This window comes from Procambarus clarkii, unplaced genomic scaffold (assembly GCF_040958095.1).
Source record: "Procambarus clarkii isolate CNS0578487 unplaced genomic scaffold, FALCON_Pclarkii_2.0 HiC_scaffold_107, whole genome shotgun sequence".
Taxonomy (NCBI): Eukaryota; Metazoa; Arthropoda; class Malacostraca; order Decapoda; family Cambaridae; genus Procambarus; species Procambarus clarkii.
Window position 1 is genome coordinate 126,743 of NW_027189140.1, and position 9,335 is coordinate 136,077.

Consider the following 9,335-nt stretch of genomic DNA (forward strand, 5'->3'; position numbering starts at 1 on the left):
CTAGTAAGCCCTACTTGTAGTCACCCCCCCTTCTCCTTATTCATTAGGTCTTTACGGCCTCTTGGTCGGGTCCATTATGTGTTATGTGGTCTCTCACTTATTAGTTACTCTTTGTGTCCTGCCTGTTATATCCTAGTGTTATATAATTACTACACATTTGCACTCGGCCTTAATTCTAGTACCAGTTAAGCTTTAGGTTTCTGCAGATTTAGTTTCCATGTCACTATAGGCTAAGGTCTCATACTTACTACGGGTGTACCTTTTAAGTTAAATCTAGTCCTCGGACTTGGAATTGTTACTGTTAATTCTTACTTTATATATTTACATGTTCTGCAGAATTTAATCTTCAATAAACTTTAAAGCCCCATACTGCCAGTATCTTTCTCCCCCTGATCAGAAAACACAGCATCCGCTCCCCCTCCTCACTCCCCTCCTTCAACTCAGCTTGAATCTCAAGCTTTAGAATTCATTCAATCTATGGCTCCCTGTCTAAACTTCAAACCTCTGAGGAGTAACCCATGACTGCAGAAACTGCACTACCTTGTGCTCCTGCAATCTGAAGCTATTTCGGCCCTCCAAGCCAGTCACCCAACAACAACAAACCATAGACCGCCTCCTTGAATCGTCGACGAACAACAACCAAGAAATTCTCAACTCACAAGCTGTTGCAAATGACGCAATGGATCAAATACAAAAGATTCAGGCCGAGGAAACCCACTCAGCTCAAAGTGACTTTCTTCAAAAGCTGGAAAAACAAATCAATCTCCTTCAGATTCACCAGGCGGCTTCCGAAGATGACCTAGAGCAGCAACAACTTCATGACTCTCTGATAATTAGCTCTACTGATCTACCTGAAGAACAACAAGGTGAGAATTGTTGTAACATAGCCCACAGCCTAATTAATTCAAAGATCAAAGTCAATGTTGATATCAAATCAGATATCAGGATAGATAAAAACAGTTCCCGTAGCAGTAGGAGAATGCTCATCAAACTTGCAAATCCCTCTGTTAAGTTCGACCTCATACAATCAGCTGCTAAGCATAAAACCAACCTCTATATAAATGAGTGCCTTACAAAGCAGCGTGGATCCCTCCTCTACAGGCTGCGTACAATTCGCAAACAAAACCCTGCATGGTCTTATCAAGCAGTGCTACACTAGGAATGGAACGATCATTGCAATGAAGGAAAGTGCAGGAAAAAGATATGAAATAAAGTGTGACCAACAACTACTGTCCTTCTTTAGTGATTGTGGTATATCTGAAAACCTGAACCCGACCAAAACCAATACTTAAAATATCTCTTTGAGTGCCTGAGTCTAACCTAACTTAATCTAACTTTGTCCAAGGTGTTATCTCTGCCTTACCATTTACCTAATGTTCTCTCATTCATATAATTTCCTCAATAACCAGTCAAGTCTCCATGCACTTACGCAAGCATCTACCTCAGTATCATTGTAAAATTTTACTCTTAAATCTAATCGTACCCTATTTTTTTTAAATTTTAAATTTAATTTGTTCTGATTTATGTCATTTATTGAAATTAATTATTGATCTCATTTTGTTCTCTTAATTAAGTTCATACTAATTATAAGTTAAAAAACTAAGCTAAATAAAATTAATTATCTAAGATTATTTTACTTTACAATTATCATTTGTCAAATTTTTTATATATTCATCTTGACAGTCTCTACTGATTTTTTGTTCTCTCCACCAAACTTGTGTATCCTCCATGGCTATCTGGTGACCTTTATTCTACCTCTAATTGTTTCAATTCTTTTGTTTACTTGCATTTATTGTTGTGTTTTGCTATAATTATTCTCTAATTATAGCAGACTTTGTATTTATGTAAGCATTTACCTCAGTGTCTTAGTAAAATCTGGCTCATAAATATAATCTTACCCTGTTACTTTTGTTTTTGTTTTTAATTTTGTTAATTTAATTGTAATTTGATTTATACACCATTTATTGTAATTAATTACTGAGCTCATTTTTTTTCTTAAGTTCATACTAATTATAGGTTTACAACTAAGCTATATTAAATAATTGATTTTTTAAGATTATCTTTACGATTATTATTTGTCTCTATTTTTTGCTATATATTATTCTTGTCAGTCTACTGTCTTTTTCTTCTCTCTTAACCTAACTTCTGTAGCCTTCCTGGCTATCTACGGGGATCTTTACTCTACTTCTAATTGTTTCTATTTTTTGTGTACCTACATTTATTGTTGTGTTTTGCTATAATTACTTTCTATTTACAGCAGTTTTAGTATTTAACTGTTCCTGTAATTGCTTATCTTATTGTATCGTGACATTATTGTATCTATATGCTTACTGATATTGATCCTGATCGAAATCTTCTGTCTCATACCCACACAAATCAGCACATTGATCATCATTATTGCAGGTATTACACAGCAAATCTTGCAAACAACAAACTCCTAAATATCACCTGCTTATCAGTTTACAACCAAAATGTTAGGTCACTTGGTAAACATTTTGATGATATAAATGCTCTAGGTACTAATTTATCATTCATCATTTTAACAGAAACTTGGCTAAGTAATGACTATACCCAACTCTACAATTTAGCTGGTTATAAAGCCATTCATAACTGCAGGCCTAATAAAAAAGGAGGTGGTACAGCAATATATTACAAAGATACCTTCATCTGCAATAGTGTCATCAGTGATAGAGACGACTATTGTGAATATACCTTTGCCAAGTTCTCCAGTAAATCCCTTAAATCCTCTCTGACTATCGGTGCCATCTATAGATTTCCCAATACTAACATAGCTTCTTTCTCAGACAACGTAAGGAATCTTATCATAAACAACAATCTCAACAAAAATCACATCATTCTGGGAGGTGATTTCAATATTGACCTGGGTCTTCAAAACAACCCTCAAGTTGACTATTTCCGTAACAGCATGCACTCCTGTATGCTTATCCCCACAATCACCAAGCCCACCCGAGTCACTCAAACATCTGCCACTACCCTGGACCACTTATGGACTAATATAACAGCTCCCCTTACATCTGGGGTAATCTATGACAGAACAACTGACCACTATCCTACCTTCCTCATAGCAAACATGGACACAACACCACCAGAAAGCAAGAAACTCTCATTCAGGCTACACAGTGAATCAGCTTTAGGCAATCTCTCTAATGCACTTCACAGTGTTAACTGGGAATCCGAATTTAATAATACACAGGATATAAACTCATTAACTAACCTCTTTCTCTCCAAAACTCTAAGAACATAAGAACATAAGAACAAAGGTAACTGCAGAAGGCCTATTGGCCCATACGAGGCAGCTCCTATTCTATAACCACCCAATCCCACTCATATACTTGTCCAACCCGTGCTTGAAACAATCGAGGGACCCCACCTCCACAATGTTACGCGGCAATTGGTTCCACAAATCAACAACCCTGTTACTGAACCAGTATTTACCCAAGTCTTTCCTAAATCTAAACTTATCCAATTTATACCCATTGTTTCGTGTTCTGTCCTGTGTTGATACTTTTAATACCCTATTAATATCCCCCCGGAAACATAACACTCACTGAGTGTTATGTCACTGTGTTATTATATCTCACTAAGCCTCTACAACACTCACTGTCCCCTCCTTACCAAACAAGTAACTGACAAAAGAAAAAATAACCTGTGGCCCACAAGTGGCATAATCAAATCAATCAACAAAAAACATGAATATGAAAAGAAATTTAGGATTGGCCTAGTTACAAAGGAAGTAGTTAAGAGGTACTCATCAGTGCTTACCAGTATCATAAGAAAAGCTAAACTTTCATATTATGAGACTAGATTCAAAGAAGCAAAAGGCAACATGAAAAGCACATGGAAAATCATCTCTCTAAGGATGGCCTTACGCCGTCATCTGATTTAGAAATGGTGAATGAATTTAATAGTTTCTTTTCATCGGTTGGTGCTAACCTTGCCAGTAAAATCCCAGAGACTCAGACACATATCAACACATATCTCTCAGGCAGCTATCCAAACTCTCTTCTCCTTTCACCAGTCAGCCCGGCAGATGCTGTGTCCATCATACACTCACTAAAAACCAAAGCTGGGAACATCAGTGAAATACCATCCATTGTATACAAGAGCGCCTCCCACGCCCTTGCGCCACCTATAGCTCTGCTGTCCAACGAATCCCTTGAGTGTCATACCTTCCCTGATATCCTTAAAAAAGCAAGAGTAACGCCAGTTCATAAAGGAGGTAATCCGGCAGACATAGACAATTATAGACCAATATCAAACCTACCCATACTATCAAAAATATTTGAAAAAATTATCTACAAACACCTTTACTCCTACCTCGTAAAATTCGACATTCTTAGCCCCTGTCAGTTTGGCTTCCGCTCCCAAAAGAGTACCAACAATGCAATTATTAGTCTCCTTGATATAATTTACTCAGCCTTTGACAAAAATGAGTTTCCGATTGGACTCTTCATTGACCTGAGAAAGGCCTTTGATACTGTTAATCACAATTACCTCTTACGTAAACTCCATCATTATGGAATCCGAGGCCATACACTGGACTATATTCAATCCTATCTTAGTGATAGACACCAATGTGTAGCCATCAATAATATAACCTCTCCCACTCTACCAATAACCGTTGGAGTGCCACAGGGCAGCATTTTGGGACTTCTCCTATTTCTTATTTACATCAATGATCTGCCTAATGTTTCTAACGTTCTGAAACCTATTTTGTTTGCTGATGATACTACCCTCATCTACTCATAAGAACATAAGAACATAAGAACAAAGGCAACTGCAGAAGGCCTGTTGGCCCATACGAGGCAGCTCCTATTTATAACCACCCAATCCCACTCATACATGTCCAACCCATGCTTGAAACAATCGAGGGACCCCACCTCCACAATATTACGCGGCAATTGGTTCCACAAATAAGAACATAAGAACAAAGGTAACTGCAGAAGGCCTATTGGCCCATACGAGGCAGCTCCTATTCTATAACCACCCAATCCCACTCATATACTTGTCCAACCCGTGCTTGAAACAATCGAGGGACCCCACCTCCACAATGTTACGCGGCAATTGGTTCCACAAATCAACAACCCTGTTACTGAACCAGTATTTACCCAAGTCTTTCCTAAATCTAAACTTATCCAATTTATATCCATTGTTTCGTGTTCTGTCCTGTGTTGATACTTTTAATACCCTATTAATATCCCCCCGGTTATGTCCATTCATCCACTTGTAAACCTCTATCATGTCACCCCTAACTCTTCGCCTTTCCAGTGAATGCAACTTAAGCTTTGTTAATCTTTCTTCATATGAAAGATTTCTAATTTGGGGAATTAACTTAGTCATCCTACGCTGGACACGTTCAAGTGAATTTATATCCATTCTATAATATGGCGACCAAAACTGAACTGCATAATCTAAATGGGGCCTAACTAGAGCAAGATATAGCTTGAGAACCACACCAGGTGTCTTGTTACTAACGCTGCGATTAATAAATCCAAGTGTCCGATTTGCCTTATTACGAACATTTATGCATTGATCCTTTTGTTTTAAATTCTTACTAATCATAACTCCCAGATCCCTTTCGCAATCCGACTTCGCAATCACAACACCATCTAGCTCGTATCTTGTAACTCTATCATCATTACCTAACCTCAGAACTTTACATTTATCAGCATTAAACTGCATCTGCCAATCCTTTGACCATTTCAAAACCCTATCTAGATCAACTTGAAGTGATAGTGAGTCCTCCTCCGAATTAATTTCCCTACCGATTTTCGTATCATCGGCAAATTTGCAAATGTTGCTACTCAAACCTGAATCTAAATCATTTATATATATTATAAACAACAGAGGTCCCAGGACAGAGCCTTGAGGCACTCCACTTACAACATTTTCCCACTCTGACTTGATTCCATTTATACTAACTCTCTGTTTCCTTTGGTATAGCCATGCCCTAATCCAGCTTAATATAGCACCCCCAATACCATGAGACTCTATTTTTTTTAATCAGTCTTTCATGTGGCACTGTATCAAAAGCTTTGCTAAAGTCAAGGTATACAACATCGCAATCCTTACCACTATCAACTGCCTCAACAATGCTAGAATAAAAAGATAACAAATTTGTTAAACATGAACGGCCATTTATAAAACCATGTTGCGACTCAATTATTAATTTATGTTTTTCAAGATGAAGACGAATTTTATTTGCTATTATAGATTCGAGTAACTTTCCCGCAATAGACGTTAGGCTAATTGGTCGATAGTTAGACGCAAGTGATCTATCTCCTTTCTTAAAAACTGGTATCACATTAGCAACTTTCCAAAACTCTGGCACTCTGCCTGACTCTATTGATTTATTAAATATGGTTGACAGTGGGTCACAAAGCTCCTCTTTGCATTCTTTAAGCACCCTAGCAAACACTTCATCCTGCCCTGGGGAACATAAGAACAAAGGTAACTGCAGAAGGCCTATTGGCCCATACGAGGCAGCTCCTATTCTATAACCACCCAATCCCACTCAACATTTATGCATTGATCCTTTTGTTTTAAATTCTTACTAATCATAACTCCCAGATCCCTTTCGCAATCCGACTTCGCAATCACAACACCATCTAGCTCGTATCTTGTAACTCTATCATCATTACCTAACCTCAGAACTTTACATTTATCAGCATTAAACTGCATCTGCCAATCATTGGACCATTTCAAAACCCTATCTAGATCAACTTGAAGTGATAGTGAGTCCTCCTCCGAATTAATTTCCCTACCGATTTTCGTATCATCGGCAAATTTGCAAATGTTGCTACTCAAACCTGAATCTAAATCATTTATATATATTATAAACAACAGAGGTCCCAGGACAGAGCCTTGAGGCACTCCACTAACAACATTTTCCCACTCTGACTTGATTCCATTTATACTAACTCTCTGTTTCCTTTGGTATAGCCATGCCCTAATCCAGCTTAATATAGCACCCCAATACCATGAGACTCTATTTTTTTAATCAGTCTTTCATGTGGCACTGTATCAAAAGCTTTGCTAAAGTCAAGGTATACAACATCGCAATCCTTACCACTATCAACTGCCTCAACAATGCTAGAATAAAAAGATAACAAATTTGTTAAACATGAACGGCTTGAAAAACATAATTTAATAATTGAGTCGCAACATGGTTTTATAAATGGCCGTTCATGTTTAACAAATTTATTATCTTTTTATTCTAGCATTGTTGAGGCAGTTGATAGTGGTAAGGATTGCGATGTTGTATACCTTGACTTTAGCAAAGCTTTTGATACAGTGCCACATGAAAGACTGATTAAAAAGATAGAGTCTCATGGTATTGGGGGTGCTATATTAAGCTGGATTAGGGCATGGCTATACCAAAGGAAACAGAGAGTTAGTATAAATGGAATCAAGTCAGAGTGGGAAAATGTTGTAAGTGGAGTGCCTCAAGGCTCTGTCCTGGGCCCTCTGTTGTTTATAATATATATAAATGATTTAGATTCAGGTTTGACTAGCAACATTTGCAAATTTGCCGATGATACGAAAATCGGTAGGGAAATTAATTCGGAGGAGGACTCACTATCACTTCAAGTTGATCTAGATAGGGTTTTGAAATGGTCAAAGGATTGGCAGATGCAGTTTAATGCTGATAAATGTAAAGTTCTGAGGTTAGGTAATGATGATACCTAGATGATACTTCAAACGCCATAGCAACTTCAAATTCATTTGACGTTTTGGAGGACGAGTGCTGTGGAGAGACTGTGGATCGCGCAAAAGGGAAAGCAACGAAGAGAAAGGAAGCGCAGGCCCCTCAGAAAGTAAAGGTAGTACCTAAGCAAACATTAGTTGTGGGAGATTCCCAGATAAGGTATTTGGATAGAACGTTTTGTGCTAGAGATAGGGGGAACAGGTTAAGGGTTTGCTATCCCGGAGCTGGCATTGGTGATATTATAAACAACATGAATGATATTATGGCTGGTAATGGGAACAATCCCATTATTTGCATTAGCGTGGGAGGAAATGATGTTGGTCGAGTCAGGAGTGAGGAACTGATTCAGAGGTATAAAACAGCCATAGAGTTAGTTAGGAGCAAGGGAGGAATCCCGATCATATGTGGCATTCTTCCAAGAAAGGGAGTGGGAAATGAATGGATATCGAGGGCACTTGGTGTCAATTGCCGGCTGGAAAGATATTGCAAATCAAATGCAATATCTTTCATAGACAACTGGGAACACTTCTATGGAAGAAATGAAATGTATGCTCGTGATGGGGTGCATCTATCGAGAGCTGGGGTTGTTGCTGTTGCGAACTCGCTAGAAGAAGTGGTTAGAGGTGTTTGTTTGGGTTTAAACTGTTAGTAGATAGAGGTATGGGAATTGATTTGGAGGAAGGAGGTAATAAAAGTATGTGTTTGTGGGAGAAAGGAATTGGCAAAACGATCAGGGAAAGAGAAGGTCCGCAAAATAACAATTCACTTAGGGTATATTACACTAACAGTAGAAGTCTAAGAAATAAAATTAACGAATTAAATGCTCTTGTCTGCACAGAAAAAATAGATATTATTGCACTTACCGAAACGTGGATGAATGTAGAAAATAGAGAACTATTAGCTGAATATCAAATATATGGATTTAAACTATTTCACACAGATAGATATATTAGACGAGGAGGTGGAGTAGCCATATATGTTAGGGACAATTTGAAATGTAGTCTCAAAGAGGGAATCAAAACAGAGCCACACACAGAAACTATTTGGATTGAATTAAACGAAAAAGCTAATAATATTATAATAGGAGTAATATATAGGCCACCAAATTTAGACAGAATGGAAGCAAAGCATCTATGGGATGAAATATCTAGAGCATCTAGATCTAACAGTATTTATGTCATGGGTGACTTTAATTTTAGCGGAATAAACTGGTTGAACAAAACAGGGAATAGTGAAGCAGAAGATTTTCTAGAATTAATTGACGATTGCTTTCTTACGCAACACATTAAGGAACCAACACGGGAAAATAATATTTTAGATTTAGTGTTAACTAACAGGGAAACGCAAATTAATGACATCGAAATAGGGAGTGAGCTAGGGAGCAGTGATCACAAAGAAATCAGATTTAGCATAGAATGGAATAGACCAGTAGGAGAAAATTCTGTTAAAGTGCCAGATTTTCGAAAAGCTGATTTTAATAGCCTAAGAAATTTTTTGGGTCAAATTGATTGGAAAGGCTTGGGTATGGGGTGTGGGCCGGTCTTGGAGCGAGACATGAACCCAGCGATAGGTGACTTAAATGGGGATTTCGATGTGGATTCAATAT